Source organism: Impatiens glandulifera, chromosome 1 (genome assembly GCF_907164915.1).
Source record: "Impatiens glandulifera chromosome 1, dImpGla2.1, whole genome shotgun sequence".
Taxonomy (NCBI): Eukaryota; Viridiplantae; Streptophyta; class Magnoliopsida; order Ericales; family Balsaminaceae; genus Impatiens; species Impatiens glandulifera.
In genome coordinates this window covers 129,676,566-129,697,430 of record NC_061862.1, presented here as the reverse complement: position 1 = coordinate 129,697,430, position 20,865 = coordinate 129,676,566, and the positions used below count along the sequence as shown (strand labels likewise).

General features: G+C 29.9%; 1 pseudogene; it reads left to right on the top strand.

Annotated features, from left to right (window-relative positions):
* The first annotated feature begins 1,503 nt into the window (after positions 1 to 1,503).
* LOC124943162 lies at positions 1,504 to 20,048 on the top strand (annotated as a pseudogene).
* Positions 20,049 to 20,865: the final 817 nt, after the last annotated feature.

Below are 20,865 nucleotides of genomic sequence, written 5' to 3'. Positions count from 1 at the left end.
ATTAAGTCTCCCTGCTGCTTTTTGGATAGTATCTAGTTGGGCTTGCATAGATCTTTTAGTACGAATTTCCCAATGCTCCAACCTTTCTCCATTGAAAGCTTCTTCAATACGAGACCATAATCGGTTACTTTTTTGATTAATTCCAACAATTGGGCCCTCATAAATTTCGATATAAACCCGACATAAGAGGATATCCTCATCTATGTTATAGGCTGCTGATCGGACAAACATTCTTAACAATGGATGAAGGTAAATATGTATTCAATTGAATGGAAATGGTAAGATGTAGTGAATTATATGTTACTCTCCATGTCAATATATAGGTAAAGTCCTAACACTTACCATGCTTATTACATTGAATTGGAAATGATCATTCACTCAAATTAATTGAAATGACCATACAATGAAAAGTTTGTCCTATTTCTCCACATAAATTAATTGAAAGGACCATACAATAAAAAACTTGTCTTATTTCTCCACATAAAATTAATTGGAATGACCATACATTGAAAAACTTGTCCTATTTTCCACATAAATTAATTGAAATGACCATACAATGAAAAGCTTGTCCTATTCCTCCACATAAAATTAATTGGAATGACCATACAATGAAAAACTTATCATATTTCTCAACATAAAATTAATTGGAAGTTAGAACCACCATACAATGAAAAACTTGTCCTATTTCTCCACATAAAATTAATTAGAATGACCATACAATGAAAAACTTGTCTTATTTCTCCACATAAAATTAATTGGAATGACCATACAATAAAAAGCTTGTCCTATTTCTCCACATAAAATTAATTGGAATGACCATACAATGAAAAACTTGTCTTATTTCTCCACATAAAATTAATTGGAATGACCATACAATGAAAAGATTGTCCTATTTCTCCACATAAAATTATTTGGAATGACCATAAAATGAAAAGCTTGTCCTATTTCTCCACATAAAATTAATTGGAATGACCATACAATGAAAAGTTTGTCCTATTTCTCCACATAAAATTAATTGGAATGACCATACAATAAAAAACTTGTCATATTTCTCCACATAAAATTAATTGGAATGACCATACAATGAAAAACTTGTCCTATTTCTCCACATAAAATTAATTAGAATGACCATACAATAAAAAACTTGTCCTATTTCTCCATATAAATTAATTGAAATGACCATACAATGAAAATCTTGTCTTATTTCTCCACATAAAATTAATTGGAATGACCATATAATTAAAAGCTTGTCCTATTTCTCCACATTAATTAATTAAAATGACCATACAATGAAAATCTTGTCCTATTTCTCTACACGAAATGACTATATTACCATCCTATTGCAATTACACTACTATAAATACATAGCATATCCTCCTGGTAATGTTAAATCATTCATAACTTATCACATATATTTTCTACAAGTCTCCATAACGAATTTCAACGTAGTGATTCATCATCATCTTCTTCTTCTTTAGATGTTGATAATATGATGATTCATCAAAGACAACAAAATTTATGCCGTCTTCACAAAAATAACAACATGATCATCCAACAGCTTCTTGAACAACAAAGCCAACAAGTACTACATCGTGGTTCAGTTCCTGAACATATTGTCATCAATCGTGATCGTGAAAATGCCGATTGTAGATTATACAATGATTAATTTTCAGATAATCCAATGTATAATGAGACCATGTTTCGTCGTAGATATCGAATGTCTCGCTCATTGTTCCTTCGAATTGTTGACGCAGTCAAAGATCATGATCGCTACTTTCAACAACAATTGAACAATATGGGCAGACTTGGATTATCTCAAATACAAAAAATAACGACAATTTTCCATATGTTGGCATATGGTGCTCCAGCAGATGCCACAGATGAGTATATTAAAATTGGAGAATCTACTGCAATTAAAAGTATGCAAATTTTTTGCCGCGCAGTGGTTGAGATATTTTGCGAATGCTATCTTAGAAGGCCAACACCAATTGATATATCTAGACTTCTCAATATTGATAAGCAACGTGGATTTCCTAGAATGTTAGGTAGTTTAGATTGTATGCATTGGAGGTAGAAAAGTTGTCCAACCGCGTGGGCGGGGAAATACGCATGCCGTAGTGGAAAACCTATTATCATTCTCGAAGTTTTCGCAGATTATGATCTTTGGATATGACATGCATATTTTGGTTTGCCAAGCACCAACAATGATATAAACGTGTTAGAGTAATCTCATATGTTCTCGGATCTAACTCAATGTATTTCTCCTCCAACTCATTATGTAATTCAAGGAAAAGAATATAACACAGGCTATTATTTAGCTGATGGCATATATCCAAAATGGTCTACTCTTATGCAAACAATTCATGAACCACATGGTCGGAAGAAAAAATACTTTGCAATGAAACAAGAAGCATATAGAAAAGACATTGAACGTGTATTTAGAGTTTTTCAATCACGTTTTTTTTTATTATAGCAGAACCGATACGATATTGGAGAAAAGAAGTGTTGCATGATATAATGACTACGTGCATAATTTTGCCTAATATGATTGTTGAGGATGAACGTGACCTTAATGCACATATCGAAATTGAAATGGAAACGCATTCACTAGAGGTCAAGATGGTGACAGATCAAAATACTCAATTTCAAATTTTCATATCTCGTTATGAAAAAAATAAGAAATAAAGATGCACAAATTGAACTTCATAATGCATTAATCGATCATCTGTGGGAAGAGTACACCAATTCCGAGAATTGATACATTGATTATGCTATATGTACGTGTACCAAGTGTTCTTTTATTAATAATGTTTGTTTTAATATAATATATTTGTTTATTTAAATGTATTATTGAATTATTTTGTTATTTATGAATTATTGATATATAATTAATTTTATTTTATATTATTAAATGAATGAGAAAAGATTGTGGTTAAATATGTAAAGTTTTTTTTGGGAAAACAGCTTAGTGCCATTTCATTAAGAAAACCCAAAAGAGGGAAAAAAAGTACAAAAGTTTAAGATCAGATCTAGACAATTATAAATTTGACAATGAAACAATAATTGAATTACAGACAATAACAATAATCAATTAGAGCCTACATCGTTTTTACTTTTACTCTACTTGTGACATTCTCAAACGAAATATCCCATATCTGGCAGAGCTTTCTATTCTCTTCATTCCTTTCGATTCCTCTCCAGGATTGAATGAGTGCATTTCCATCTGAAGTTATATCTCTCCAAATATCTTCAGCGGTTCTACTTCTTCCACTGTGAGTTTTTGAATTTCTTTCTTTCCAGATATTGTAGATTACTGCTCCAAAATAGCATTTCAACATACTTACATAGAAGGATCTTCCTTTTGCTTTATTCTTCATCCACTCTTGGATTTCTTCCCATATTCCTGGAAAGTTGATGATGTTCATGTTTGTAGCATACATCTTCCAGATTTGTATTACAAAAGAGCATTCCCCAAATAAATGGTTTATGCTTTCCTCAACTCCCGAACATAGAACATAGTTGATATCAGGAATGTTTATATATTTTCAAATTCTGTCTTTTGTTGTCAACCTTTTCTTGTATACCAACCAGAGAATAAATTGGTGACGAGAAATAATCTTTGGAGACCATACCATATTATGCCAATCTACCTCCTGTCCTCTTGTTCTAACCATTTCTCATGTCTTTCCTGTAATAAACTTCTCATTGCTTTCTATTTTCCAACATATTTCATCATTACTATTATTGAGTTGCTTCTGCCTCATTAGGTTTAGGATTCTATCACCTTCTAGAATACGCCTCAAAAGTGAATCACATTTACCTTCATAGACGTCTCTAAATGAGTACTTGATGTATTCTCTTCTAACTCTATTTCCTTGCATTTCTTCTTTGAATATAATGAGAATATTATCCAGCTAAGGATCATGCCAGAATAGTACCCCTCTTCCATTTCCAATTGTGGTTTTCACCATTTGAAAGACATCTTTTCTTGTTTTTAGGATTTTCTTCAATGACCATGCCATTCTTTCAATGATGCTTCGTGTCCAGATACTCTGCTCTTCTTTCATAAATCTTGTATGCACCCATTTGACCCATAGGGAGTCCGCTTTTTTCTCCAACTCCCATAAACTCTTGATGGTGAGGGCTTTGTTCCATTCAACACAACTTTTTATTCCTAGTCCGCCTTCTTCTACGGGAGTGCAAACATTCTCCCATTTGACTTTATTTCCTCCTCTGCCTTTTGTTCCCCAGATGTAGTCTCTCATGATTCTATCGAGTTCAACCATTACTTTCTTTGGGATGACTATCTGTTGTGCCCAGTAGCCAATAATTCTAAAGATGACTCTTTTAACGAGCTCGATTCTACATGCATAAGATAGTTTTTTCGTAGCCCAACCCAAGACAGAATTTCTATCCTTTTCTACCAGTTGTCTGAAGTGATTGTATCGGAGTTATTTTGATGACAGGGGTACTCCAAGGTATTTCACTGGTAGTTCACCTTCCTTGATTCCCATAATATTGAATGTTTTCTTTCCTTTCTTCATTAACCCCTCCATAGAAAGCCTGACTTTTGTCCACATTGATGTATAAACCTATAATACCCGAAAAGATTGTTAGAGCTTCTTTGATTATACTAACAGATTCAACATCCGCATAAGCCACAAAAAATAGATCATCTACAAAACATATATGGGTTATTGCTTCTTCTTTGCAGTACAGGTGAAATTTGAAATGATGACTTCTCAAAAGCATTTTTAAAATGCAGTCAAGAATTTCCATTATTAAGACGAATAGGTAAGGAGATATATGGTCTCCTTGCCTTACTTCCCTTTCACCATTGAAAAAGCCTCCATGAATATCATTCACGCTCACAACAAAGTGAGGAGTGGAAACACATAACATAATCCAATCAATGAAAATAATTGGAAAACCTGCAGCAAGGAGGAATTCGTGGATTGATCCCCATCTGATCGAGTCAAAAGCTTTTTTAATGTCAATTTTGAAAGCCACACGTGGCGATATGTTTTTCTTGCCATATCCATTCAATAAGCTCTGCATGAGTAGGATGTTATGGGAAATAGAGCGTTTAGGAATAAATGCTGATTGCCCTAATCCTACAAGCTTATCAATAACTGTTTTCAAACGTTGCGAAATAATTTTTGAAATAATTTCTAAATATGTAAAGTTGATAAATATATAGATAATATTAATAAGGTTAGAAAGTTAGTGTAAGAAAGGAATATTCTAAGAATATTATTTTAATTTTGGAAATGAGTTTTTGGGTTGAAGATGAATTACTGTTTGATGTGACTGATGTGACGTGTACTGTATTTTGAGTTTAAGAATGAATTTATGGGTTGTAATGGTCTTAAATGCTATAAAAATTAAAATTTGAGAATATCTTTTAAATAAATTATTAATATGTATTATATTTTTTTTCACAATTACATATCCAATATCATGGTGGTGTAATATAGACAGAGAAATAAATAAAAAATTATTTCTAAAAAAAAGTCTGAACATTGTCATTATATATATATATATATTTATATATATATATATATTATATATATTTATCCACTATAATATATATTTTTAAACATATATATTTATCAAATATAATATATATTTTTAAATATATATATTTATAATTTTTATTATTTGATTTATATATTCTCTATATTATTACTCTAAAAAATATATAAATAAAAAGTTAACTATAAAATATATATTTACAAATTAATAGATAAAAAAATATTAATAGAGAAAAATAAAAAATAATAACAATGGGAAGAAAAATAAATTGTTAATGAGAGAAAGAGAAATTAATAATGGGAGAAAAAAAGAATTTTTTATCCAAAACATGCCATGTTCGGGATATTTATTTATTTTACATTCGAACATGTCATTTTTTAAAAATTATTATTTTTGTAGTATGCTTTTTTATTTTCTTATATATATATTCATTAAATATAATATATTTTTAAATGTATATTTATATATTTTATGATTTTATTTATTTATTCTCCCTATTATTACTCTAAAAATATATAAACATATATTTATAAATTAATATATAAAAGAGAAAATATTAATAAAGAAAAAAGAAAAAATAATAAATGATGAACAAAAATATTATTTATTGGAGAAAAAAAAATTTAATAATGGGAGAATTAGAGAAATCATCGTCCTAGGCCATGTTTAAGACATTTTATTTTAGGCCTAATTATCCTTTTTGTCAGAAACTTTGGACGTTTTTATTATATGCGACTAAAACTTTGATTTGAGCTATATGAGGTTTTAACATCAATTATCAAACTTTTAGCCTTTGAGGCTTTATACTATATGTCCGTTTGATTCGCTAATTTTATTTTTTAATTATATGTCAACTGTTATATTTTAATAATAATGGTTGAGTAAAAAATTCCAAATTGTTAAAAATTTGATAGTTTGAGCTCTAAATGGCTCAAATCAAAGTTCGAACCACATAGAATAAAAACGTCTAAAGTTCGAGCTCCAAATAATAATTAGGCCTTTTATTTTATTTTATTTACATTTGAACATGACTTTTTTTAATATAATTTTTTATTCTCTTTTATATATATATATATATTTATCAAATATAATATATATTTTAAACATATATATTTATATCTTTCATTATTCAATTTATTTATTCTCCATCTTATTACTCAAAAATATATATAAAAAGTATAAACATATATTTATAAATTAATAAATAAAATAGAAAAATATTAATAAAAAAAAAAATAATAAATGACAAAAATAAATAGAAATTATCAATGGGAGAAAGATAAATTAATAATGAAAGAAAGATAGATTTTTGTCTAGATGTTTAGAAAATTTTTGTCACGAACCTGTCTGGGACATTTTTGTTTAAAACATAGCCATGTTCAAAAATTTTTTTCTCGAAAATTGCCATTTTCATGCATTTGTTATTTAATAGATTGTATCATCGAAATTTTTGTCTTTGGCTTTTTGTTTAAAAACAGATTAGTATCATTTTAGTAAAAAATCCAAAAGAGGGAACAAAATAAAAAAATTTAAGATTAGATCTAGACAATTTCTAGATTTGACAATGAAACACGAATTGAATTACAAACAACATCAACAATCAATTAGCGCATATAGCGTTTTTACTTTGATTCTACTTCTAACTTTCTCAAACGAAATATCCAGAGGTGAGCAAACGGGTAAACTCAACCCGTATTACCCAACCCATATTCAACCCAAATTAAATTTACCCAACCCATAATTCAACCCATATTATTTACTAATATGGGTTGGGTATGGGTTGGGTTGAGTATGGGTTGGGTAACCCAAATTATTTTATTTTTATTTTTTTATTTAACATGTTTTGACTCATTTAACACATTATTATTCGTTAGACACGTTTTCACGTTTTTTCACGTTTTTAACATTTTTAATACGTTTTTGACACGTTTAACACGTTTTTGACACGTTTAACACGTTTTTGACACGTTTAACACGTTTTGACACATTTAACACATTTTGACACGTTGAACACATTTTTCATGTTTTTGGCATGTTTAACACGTTTTTGACACGTTTGACACGTTTTTGACACGTTTTTTTTTTCACATTTTGACACGTTTAACACATTTTGACACATTTTTGGCATGTTTAACACGTTTTAACACGTTTAACACGTTTTAACACGTTTAACACGTTTAACACGTTTTAACACGTTTAACACGTTTTGACACGTTTTGACACGTTTAACATGTTTTTCACATTTTTGACACGTTTCACACGTTTTTCACGTTTTTGGCACGTTTTGACACGTTTTCCACATTTTTGACACGTTTTGACACGTTTAATACATTTTCCACATTATTGACACGTTTTTCATATTTTTGGCACATTTAACACGTTTTGACATGTTTAACATGTTTTGACACGTTTAACACGTTTTCCACGTTTTGAAACGTTTAACACGTTTTTAATACGTTTTTCACGTTTTCGACACGTTTAATACGTTTTCGACACGTTTAATACGTTTTTCACCCATTCAACACGTTTAACACATTTGACACGTTGGACACTATTTTCATGTTTTGACATGTTTAACACGTTTTTAACACGTTTGACACATTTTTCACGATTACGACACATTTTTCACGATTACGACACATTTTTCATGTTTTGGCACGTTTAACACATTTTGACATGTTTAACATATTTTTCACGTTTTTCACATTATTAACACGTTTAACACGTTTTTCACATTATTAACACGTTTAACACGTTTGTAACATGTTTAACATGATTTCACACGTTTTTCACGTTTTTGGCACATTTAACACGTTTTGACACATATTGCACGTTTTTAGCACGTTTAACACGTTTTCCACATTTTTGATATATTTTGATACGTTTAACACGTTTTTGACACGTTTAACATGTTTTTCAAATTTTTGACACGTTTAATACGTTTTCACACGTTTAATGTCAAACGTGTCAAAAATATATTAAACGTGTCAAAAATGCCAAAAACGTGTTAAACGTGACAAAAATGTGTTAACGTGCAAAAAATATGTTAAATATGTCAAAAATATGTTAAATGTGTAAAACGTGTTAAAATGTCAAAAACGTGTTAGACGTGCCAAAAACGTGAAAAACGTGTCAAACATCTTACAAACGTATTAAACATGTTACAAACATGTTAAACGTGTTAAGAATGTGAAAAACGTGAAAAACATGTTAAACATATCAAAAACGTATTAAACGTACCAAAATGTGAAAAACGTGTTAATGTGTGAAAAACGTGTCAAATATATAAAAAACTTGTTAAACATGCCAAAAACGTGAAAAACATATTAAATGTGAGAAACACGTGTTAAACGTGTGAAAACATGTTAAACATATCAAAAACGTGTTAAAATGTTAAAAACGTGTTAAACGTGCCAAAAATGTAAAAATCGTATTAAACTTATCAAAAACGTGTTAACGTGTTAGTTATGTTAAAAACATGTTAAACGTGCTAAAAACGTGTTTAATTTGTCAAAAACGCGTTAAACGTATTAAACATGTCAAAAACGTGTTAAACATGACAAAAACGTGTTATTAATATGAAAACGTGTTAAACATGTCAAAACTTGTTAAACGTGCCAAAAATGTAAAAACGTGTTAAACGTGTGAAAAACATGTTTTAAGTGTGAAAACGTGATAAAAATATTAAAAACGTGTTAAACGTGTAAAAAACGTGTTAAACATATCAAAAACGTATTAAAATGTCAAAAACGTGTTAAATGTGTTAAACGTGCCAAAAACGTGAAAATTGTGTTACACTTATCAAAAACGTGTTAAATATGTTTAAAACATGTCAAAAACGTGTTAACGTGTTAGATATGTTAAAAACGTGTTAAACGTGCCAAAAACGTAAAACTGTGTTAAACTTGTCAAAAACGCGTTAAACGTATTAAACATGTCAAAAATGTGTGCAACGTGACAAAAACGTCAAAAACGTATTAAACGTGTCAAAAACGTGAAAACGTGTCAAAAACGTGAAAACGTGTCAAAAATGTGAAAACGTGTGAAAAATGTGTTAAACATGTGAAAAACGTGTTAAACGTGTGAAAAACATGTTATAAGTGAAACGTGTTCAAAATATTAAAAACGTGTTAGATGGGTGGAAAACGTGTTAAACGTATGAAAAATATGTTAAACATGTCAAAAACGTGTTCGACTTAAAGTTGGAAGATTATTAGTTTATATTGGATTAATAATATAGAATTAAACTAAATTTATATAATTTGGGTAATTTGGGTAACCCTAACCCAACCCAAATTAAACTCAACCCAACCCATACTCAACCCAACCCATATTAACCAACCCAAATTAATATTTTGGGTTTGGGTAAACCCATATTATGCTCACCCCTAGAAATATCCCATATCTAGTAGAACTTTCTATTCTCTTCATTCCTTTCGATTCCTCTCTAGGATTGAATGAGTGCATTTCTATCTGAAGTTATATCTCCCCATATATCTTCAGCAACTCTACTTCTTCCACTGTGAGTTCTTGAATTTCTTTCTTTCCAGATATTGTACATTACTACTCCAAAGTAGTATTTCAGCAAACTTACATAGAAGGATCTTTCTTTTGCTTTATTCTTCATCCACACTTGGATTTCTTTCCATGTTCATGGAAAGTTGATGATGTTCATGTTTGCAACATACCTCATCCAAATTTGTATTACAAAAAAGCATTCTCCAAATAAATGGTTTATGCTTTCCTCAACTCACTAACATATGACACATGTGATATCAGGAATATTTATGTATTTTCGAATTTTGTCTTTTGTTGTCAACCTTTTCCTGTATACCAGCCAAAGAACAAATTGGTGACGAGGAATAATTTTTGGAGACCATACCACATTATGCTAATCTACCTCATGTACTATTGTTCTAACCATTTCCCATGCCTTTCCTGTAATGAACTTCTAGTTGCTTTCTGTATTCTAGCATATTTCATCATTTCTTTCATTGAGTTGTTTCTTCCTCATTAGGTTTAGGATTCTATCACCTTCTAAAATACGCCTCAGAAGTGAATCACATTTACCTTCATAGACGTCTCTAAATGAGTACTTGATGTAATATCTTCTAACTATGTTAAAAGGGCAGTATCATCACTCTCTTCTTTGTATATATATATATATATATAATACTAAGATAATATATATATAATTTAATTAATATAAGAAAGAAATTGAAATTTAGCTTTCTATTTTCAAGAAATTAACGATGATTATAATATATTAATATTCATTAAAATTAATTATAATTACAGATTAATAAAAATGTGATAATGTGTTTGTTAGCTAAGGAGAAAAAAAAATCTAATTATAAATATTGATGGTCTTATATTACTTTTTTATGATATTAAGATATCATTTTAAATGTAATATATTCGTTTGTTGACAGAATGAAGTGAAATAAGAAGAATATGTTCTTCTTAATAAAGACAACAAAAAGTCGTAAAAGCGGTAGAACAAAGAAAGAGCGCGTTGGTGCAGTGGTTTGAAGTTTGGATGTAGGGGTGTGATGTGAAAAGTCCCCAATTCAAATCTCATTTTAGCCAATGATTATTTTTTAGAAATTTGATGTGTTATAAAATGACTCTAGTTATTTATGTTGGAACCATTCGATTTTTTTTTTTTGTATAAATTATGAGATGAATGGATAGTCAACAATTTCTTAGTATAAATCATACTAGTTAAAAATGACTTTAGTCATTATTGATTTTGAAATCATTCTAATTTCTTGTGTAGAAATTATGAGATGAATGGATAGACAATGATTTCTTGATAGAAATCAGACCAATTAAAATGACTTTAGTCATTGATGTTAGATATGAATGGGGTAGTCAATGATTTCTTTATAAAAATTAGACTCTTTAAAATGACTTTAGTCATTGATTTGAAAACCATTCTAATTTCTTGTGTAGAAATTATGAGATGAATGAGATCGATAATGATTTCTTATAAGAAATTTGATTTGTCAAAATGATATTAATCATGAATATTGACATCATTATAATTTCTTATGTAAAAATTATAAAATGAATTAGGGATCCAAATTATTTATTATGTGGAAATTTAATTTGTAAAAATGATGATGTCAGAAGCATTTTAATTTCTTCTATAGAAAGTATGTGATTAATCATGACAAAGAATGCATGTTATCTGTATAAAGAAATTAAATAAGTTGTTTGTGTTAGAATTTATTCTAATCATGTATTTAAAAGACACAACTATGTTAGTTGAAATTGTCTTCGCTAAAATTGTCTTGATGAGAACAATATACCCAGATTTGTTTTTGAGCAGGCATAGTCGTTTGACATCGATTATTGTTCAAAACATGGCAATGTAAGTTCTTCGATTAAGATATAAAATATATTTATAGTTATATTTTATTTGATTATGTTGCTAAGTGATTATTTGTATATATATCATGCATATTAGCTAATAATATGATGATTCATGTTCATTCATAATAAGTATGATTATCTAGCAATTTGTATATATTTATGAATAAAGATCTATTGTAAATGTATTTTGTTTTAATAGAAAATTCTGAAAATTTTAATAAAATTATGTGTCTTTTGGTATAAATTTTTTTATGAAACATAATTATTTATAATATTTAGTTAGTTTTGTATTTGACTAAAAATTAATCGTCAATAGTCTAATTAATTATAATAATTAATATTCTAATTAATTATTGATGTATTTTATAAAAGTATTTGTTTAATGATATATGGAATAATTATAATATATATGAATATATTAAATAAAGAATTACTTAATTTGATATTTTTAATCACATAATTACAAGAAAAAATCTTGATTGATTTGAAAAATAATGTAGCAAACGTGCCGATATTATGGGATGCAAACGTGCAATCGAAAATAAATGTTTAAGTCACTTTGGTCAAAGATACTTGAAACATTATGATTTCTTTTGTAGAAATCATTTTATATGTTGAATATTTATTTGATTAAATATCCTAATTGTTTTATAGAAATTAAGTGTTGAAATAAATATTTTAATTGATTAAATATTTTTAATTACTTATGTAGAGATTATGTGAAGAATGATTTATATATGAATACAAATTATAATCTCTTGTATAGAAATTATGTTTATTCAATTAAATATTTATAATATAGTTATCTTATTCATTGTATGATAAGTATAACCAAAGAAATTTGTAAAAGAATTGTGTGACAATTTTTTGATTAGAAAATCATTGATTTAAATTATTTAAACGTGTGTGATTTAAATAAGGGTACCATCACGAATGTGGGGACAAATATTTTTATTGATAATAACAAGAAAATAATTGTGTATATTATTTAAAAAGATAATTTTTAATAGAGAAATATGCTCTCTACAAAGATAAAGTTGTGCAACTATAAAAAAAGAAATAAATTAACAAGAAAATTTCTTGTTTATATTTGCATAGTTGGGGCTCAGATCAATTTTTTAAATTTGAGGATTTTGAAATCAAGAAACGTGTCACATTTTGACATTATTTTCATAAAAAATTTAAGAATCAATGTCCTCAAAAGTATTTTATGAAATAAATGGAAAAGAAATTTTATAAAGTCTTGATATGACTTATAACAAATTTAATAATAATGATATGAAAATTTGATCATACTTTGAAAGTAAATGAGAAAATTATATACATCATGAAGACACTGAAATTTATTTCATTACGTGTGTTTTGTACGATATTTTTATCGTTGAAAAATTACGATAAAAATGATTAAATCCATTAAGGATGTGAATTGCACTATAGTGAATATCATGTTGTTATTAAATGATATATTGATATTATTAAATGAAAAACTTTACGTCTAAAAGTGAATATGTTTACACTTGAAAGTGCAATCTATGTATGAAAATATTTTAAGAAAATTATGATTGATAGATTAAATGTTATAATCTATAATTAATTATGTGGAAAAATAAAATATTTCTATGAAAAATATGTAATCATTTACACGAAGGCAGAATAGTTCAAAGACATTTTATTTACTAATTAGCCAAGTAAATAATATTTTCATAAAAAAATTTAAATGGTAAACATGTATGAATGACTATGCTTTTTATTAGAAGATGTTCCAATATTATCTAAGAATGTACCAACGAGAATTTCTAATTATCGTGATATTAATTTGAAATTGGACAAGCTTAGAGTCAATGACAAGTCTAATCATACACGTCTTAGACATAATGTCATTAGACTATACTCTCTAATGGAGTTATCAAATTTGACTATGTAAGACAAAGATAACATTATGGATCCACTAACCAAATTATTGAATAGAGAGTTAGTTTGAAAGTCTTTTAAGACATGAGCCTACTATATGTTGGTATGAAGGAAAACCTAACCTATGCAAACTAGAGATCCTAAGAACTAGGTTCAATAGGACAACCTAATTGTTCTGATTTGAAAAATTATTGTTGTGAATTAATCCTATAACAAAAAATATATATTTTAACGAGGATAATCATATTGCTTTTAATGATTCTTTGTGAGGAAAGAGATCACATATATGAGGGAGAAGTGGGGCCGCTTCGAAAGAATTGCACGACTCAAGTCTAGACCCTCTCACAGAACTAAACGCGTGTTCCATGGCCAAAATAGACACAAACATGAAAGCCTGACATGTATTAGAGAGAATTTTATGTGAAAGTGTGTAATCGCTTACACAAATGACAGAATAGTTCAAGGACATCGAGTCTACTATTCGACCAGTAAAGTTATATACTTTAATAAGGGAAGGTTCTAAGAGTTATACCTACCTATCCTATGTAGAATTCAAATGTTGAACCTTTCACAGTGTTAATATTTCAATTTCCATTAATATGGGGGATTGTTGGAATTCTTAAACTAGTTTTTATAAATTCCATTAATGTGTGGAAATTAAAATGTGGATAATAAAATCAAATAAAATTCACATGAAATTCAAACGTGAATTAAAGGGTGAAATTTGATCCAAATGTATAATTTGAATCAATTAATTTAAATTAATTGATCTAAAATTCCTTGATGACCAATTAACAAAATGTTATTAATTTGTAGTGTAACTTACATGAGTTTGTTATTATTATTATTATTATTATTATTATTATTAATTGTTATAATAATTTAATTTTATTATTAACAAATTGGAAAACCATGTAAAGTTAGTATTGAAATGTAAATACCTTAATTATTTTGGCAAACAATTACTCTATAATGAAGAGAGAAATGTTAAGGTAAATGAAGAGGTAATTAATCAATGCCTACTGTTTGATAAATTGATGATTTTATTTAATGGTTTAACTTTTTAGCAATATAAACCTCTCATCTCTAATCTAAATCATAACACATCATATTATCCTTCTCACTCTAAAATTTCAAAAGTCCTCTCCTTATTTTGTGAGTAATCTTTGAGTTGTTGGCTCGATATTTTCTATTGAAACCCGATGATAGTTCATGTACGCTGGTCAAGTTCGATGAGTAGTGATTTTAGAACAAAATCACTATTGGATTCGTTGTACCCCAGGAGACAACTATCTGTGATAAGTTCTAGCACAAACGAGAGACAATGAAACTGCTTTAAGGAAAATGTGTCTAACACATGCCTCGAATCAACATTAAATTTGGTGATTTCGTTCTTCATATATTTAATTCTATTTAATTTATTTTAACATCGTTTTATTACATATTTTCTTTTATTTGAAGACAAGAATTCTAGCATTATTGTGGATGATTAGATTTCTTCTAGAGCTTGGTATGCAACTAAAAGATACAATTGTTTTCTGTGATAGCTAGAGTGCCATAGATTTGAGCAAAATGCTACATATCATTCCAGAACTAAGCATATTGATGTGATATTTTATTGATGAATAGACGTAATAGATAACTAGTAAATGAAGCTGAAGAAAATCCACACGGATAAGAACCTGTCAGAAATGTGTACAAAGATAGTTTAAAAAGACAAACTCGAGTTATGTTGTCGGTTTACCGGCATGAGTACCAAGTGATGACTTGAAGATCGATGTGCCTCTCTTCGTGGGTTAAAGGGGAAGATTATTGGGCCTTGTGAGTCTATCCCAATTAGACACTTAATTAAATAAGCAAACCCTCAGAATTTTATTCATTCTATCACTTCTAGAAAAATAAAGCATTCTACTAAGAGAAGAAACAAAGAAGAAGAGAAGGGAGCAATATCGATCTCCTTACCTTTATCACCTTCAAGTTTCAATTTCTTGTTGTTTGTCTATCTAGACTTTCTTGGGTCTGAATGAAATTGTGTTTCTCAGTTTTTGTACCTCAACTTTAGGTTTAAAGTTGAGAAGAACATTTGTATCCGTTTCTTTTTTATAGTGAAATTTGCTGGTAGCATTATTGTGGATGATTACATTTCTTCTAGAGCTTGGTATGCAACTAGAAGATGCAATTGTTTTCTGTGATAGCTAGAGTGTCATAGATTTGAGCAAGAATGCTACATATCATTCAAGAACTAAGCATATTGATGTGATATTTCATTGATTAATAGACGTAATAGATAACCAGCAAATGAAGCTGAAGAAAATCCACACGGATAAGAACCCGTAAAAAATGTGTACAAAGATAGTTCAAAAAGACAAACTCGAGTTATGTTGTCGGTTTGCCGACATGAGTACCAAGTGATGACTTGAAGATCGACGTACCTCTCTTCGTGGGTTAGAGGGAGAGATTATTTGGCCTTGTGAGTCTATCCCAATTAGGCAATTAATTAAACAAGAAAACCCTTAGAATTTTATTCATTCTATCACTTCTAGAAAAATAGAGCATTCTGCTAAGAGAAGAAACAAAGAAGAAGAGAATGGAGCAATATCGATCTCCTTACATTTATCACCTTCAAGTTTCAATTTCTTGTTGTCTTATATCTAGACTTTCTTGGGTCTGAATGAAATTATGTTTCTCAGTTTTTATACCTCAACTTTAGGTTTAAAGTTGAGAAGAACATTTGAATCCGTTTCTTTTTTATAGTGAAATTTGCTGGTTGGCCCCGTGTTTTTTTATCCTCTAGGTTGAGAGGGTTTTCCACATTAATCTGGTATTGTTTTATTGTGTTTGATCTCCTATTTTCAATATGGATAATATGTACATTTACTCATCTCAGATCAATTGATTATAATATAAAAGTATCATTCGTTTTAAAATTTCCATCAACACCAATTCGAGTTGCCTACGTATCTTACAAATTTGTGAACATCAAATTTGTAATAATTAGACCCTCACATAGTTCTAACTTACCTTGGATTCAAATGAAGTAGAATATCTTTAACCATTGAATTGTCTGAGTTCTATTGTAGAAATAAAATATTGTCTAGTGATAGCATTCGATAAATAAACACTAATCATTGGATCCACAACCAAAAATATAAATCCTTTAACATCAATTTTATTAGATTAGTTATATAAATGGTAACCCAAAAAGTCGCACCAATCTGAATATCAAATTGCAGAAAAATGTTATTGCCGTCAAAATTACCGTACAATAAGGTAGCTCTAATGAGATACCTCATCCTAGTTGCAATGGTAATCTTGTAGCAATATTTGTTATCATCGGTCAGGAAGTATCTCAAGAATTTGTACTGATTACTTAACTCATTTGTTATAGAACTTTTTGTAATTTCTCCATAACTAAGACTGTCTGGAATCCAATCGAGACAAATTTTATCTATGAAATTGGTGTCACCACCACAATCAAAACTAGAGGTTGACACCCGAATAACCCGACTCAACCCGTCGTGCCAAACAGTGAAATGTGTCTTGTCGTGCTGTGTCTCGTGTTAATCGTACCTTAACCGTGACGTTCCTAATAGTAAATATCTCGGCCCAACACGACCTATTGTCCCGTGTCATGCTGTGCTTTTTGTGTCAGGCCATACAACATATCTTTGTTAGACTTCTAAAAAATGAAATAAAAATAGAAATGGGTCGCACCCTTTCGAGTATCTTACAAATTAGTGTACCTAAAACTTGTAAGAATCAGACCCCTCACATAGTTCTAACTTACCTTGGATTCATATGAAGTAGAGTAGCTTGAACCATTGAATTATCTGAGTTCTAGTTTAGAAATAAAAGCTTTTTCAGTGACAGTATTCGATAAACAAACACGGATCACTATATCCACAAGACAAAAATATAAGTTCTTAACTTCAATTTGATTAGCATCGATTATATAAATGGTATCTAAAATGCCGCACCAAAGTGAATATAAAATTGCGGAAAAATGTTATTGCCGTCCAAATTACCGCATAAGAGGTAGCTATAATAAGATACCTCCTCCTAGTTGCAATGGTAATCTTATATTAATATTTGTTATCATCGTCCATAAAGTATCTCAGCTATTTATACTATTTCTTTCACTCGTTTGTTAAGGAAATTTTGTAATTTCTTCGTAACTAAGACCATTTGGAATTCACCTAGTGAAATTGGTCTCACCATCAAAATCAAAACTAGAGGTCAGCACCGGGCTGGCCCGACCCAGCCCGTCCTATCAAACAGTGATATGTGTCATGTTGTGTTGTGTCTCTTGTTAATCGTATCGTGTCCGTGCCTATCAAAAAATATCTCTTCCCAACATGTCCTGTTGTCCTATATCGTGTTGTGCTTTTCTTTACGTTTCGTGTCGGGCCGTGCAACAGATCCTTGTTAGGCTTCAACAAATCATTTTTGTTGTGTATGTATCTTACAAATTTATGCACCTCAAGTTTGTAAGAATCATATTCTCACATAGTTCTAACTTATATTGGATTCAAATGAAGTAGAATTGGTCGAACCATTTAATTTCCTAAGTTCTAGTGTAGAAATAAAAGGTTTTAATGTGACAACATTCGATAAACAAACATTGATGACTATCCACAACCAGAAATATAAGTTCTTTAACTTAAATTTAATAGCATCGATTATATAAATGGTATTCAAAAAGTTGCACCAAAATGAATATCAAATAGTGAAAAAACGTTATTGCCGTCAATATTACCGTACAATAAGGTAGCTCTAATGAGATACCTCATCCTAGTTGCAATGGTAATCTTGTAACAATATTTGTTATCATCGGTCAGGAAGTATCTCAAGAATTTGTACTGATTACTTCACTCATTTGTTATAGAACTTTTTGTAATTTCTTCATAACTAACACTGTCTAGAATCCACTTGAGACAAATTTTATCTGTGAAATTGGTCTCATCAACACAATCAAAACTAGAGGTCGGCACCCAAATGGCCCGACCCAACCCCTCGAGCCAAACAGTGATACATGTCTTGTCGTGCCATGTCTCGTGTTAATCGTAACTTACCCGTGCCATGCCAAATAGTAAATATCTCGGCCCAACACGACCTATTGTCCCGTGTCATGCTGTGCTTTTTGTGTCAGGCCATACAACATATCTTTATTAGACTTCTAAAAAATTAAATAAAAATAAAAATGGGGTCGCACCCTTTTGAGTATTTTACAAATTAGTGTACCTAAAACTTGTAAGAATCAGACCCCTCACATAATTCTAACTTACCTTGGATTCATATAAAGTAGAGTAGCTTGAACTATTGAATTATCTGAGTTTTAGTTTAGAAATAAAAGCTTTTCCAGTGATAGTATTCAATAAACAAACACGGATCACTAGATCCACAAGCCAAAATATAAGTTCTTTGACTTCAATTTTATTAGCATCGATTATATAAATGGTATCTAAAATGCTGCACCAAAGTGAATATAAAATTGCGGAAAAATATTATTGCCGTCTGTTAGGATCTAGATCGCCGATGGCGGACCGGGGTCCAGCCGGATAGTACTTTCTAACAACACTCAATGGTTGGAGCTAATCCGGTTAAGAATTAGCACCGGTTTTAATACTGCACAAACTGTCACAAACCCTTGAACCGAGTTCAAGTGCGGAAGTGGTTTGTTTCAGGTTGAAGCAAAACACACACACATGATGAATAGAGATGCGGTTTGGAGAATGTCGATTAAAGAATTAGTGATGCAGTTGGAATAGTATGGGTCGGTTAGAATATGGAAAGTCAGTTGGGATATAGAGAGTCGGTTAGAATATGGAACCGGAAGAAGGTAAAGCACGAGACAGGTTTTTATGGATGTTCGGAGATAAACTCCTACGTCACTCATTCTTCTCAAACCACGAGAAGGATATTCACTAAGGAATACACAAACACAATACACGATCGAGTCTTATTTACTACTCGATAATCACTCTTACAATTTTCATAGAAATTGTAGCACAAACACACTCAAACTTTGAATCTTAGAGAGATAAACATTTTGTAACTTGTTCTTGCTCTTACTTTGCGCTTGTTCACTTGTTTTTCAAAACTTGTTAACTTGCTTATGATTTCTTGTATGTTTTTCAGCTTCCCCAGCTTCTGCTTTTATAGGTGAAAATGTGACAACGGTCACATGCATTTGTTCAACGGATAGCTTCAGAGGTTCAGCATAGCATTAAATGCGGTTTAGGATTCCAAGGCATGAAGAAGACCGACTCCGATTTGTCTTTGCTTGATTATGGCAACTGTCGGTTGGACAGTTGCCTGCACCTGGGAGATTGCTCCTTTGACTTGTACCAAAATGGTAACTGTTTCTTTAGGCAATCTTCTACAGCCTGTAGCATATCATCAGACTTGTATCAAAATGGCAATGTCACAGTCTGATCTTTTTATGTCATCTTATGCATATACCCAAAGTGTCTATTTGCACCAATTTGTAAACTGTTCTTTATTTGATATCTTTGACTTATTTCTCTAAGTAGTCTTCTCGTTGGGTTTGTTCTTTGGATTTGAATACTTCATTCCAACATGTTAACCGGTTATTCAATTCAACCGGACGACTTCCGGTTTTGGATTTGCCTCTTCTGGCCGGTTTGAGATCTTTGCCGTTCAGGTTGTTCTGTTCAACCGGATAGCTTCCAGTTTGTTCATTTGCTTCTTCTAGCCGGTTTGATTACTTGACCGGTTGTGATTCTTGACTGGTTGAGATTCCTGACCGTTCCTGCACAATAAGTTTATTAAGTTAAGCTTTTTTATTTAAGCGGTCAATTTTATCTAAAAATTTCTCCCTTTTTGATTATTTTATTTAAAATATTCAAAACCATGCGTTCGGTGATTGTTTAAAGAGTTTTGAAAAATGTTCTTAGAAAAATTTTAGAAAAAATTTGTGAAATATTTTATCTTTTATCTACCAATTTCTCCCTTTTTGATTATTTTATTTAAAATATTCAAAACCATGCTAGATGTAAGAAATAGGCTGGTTTTCTAAAA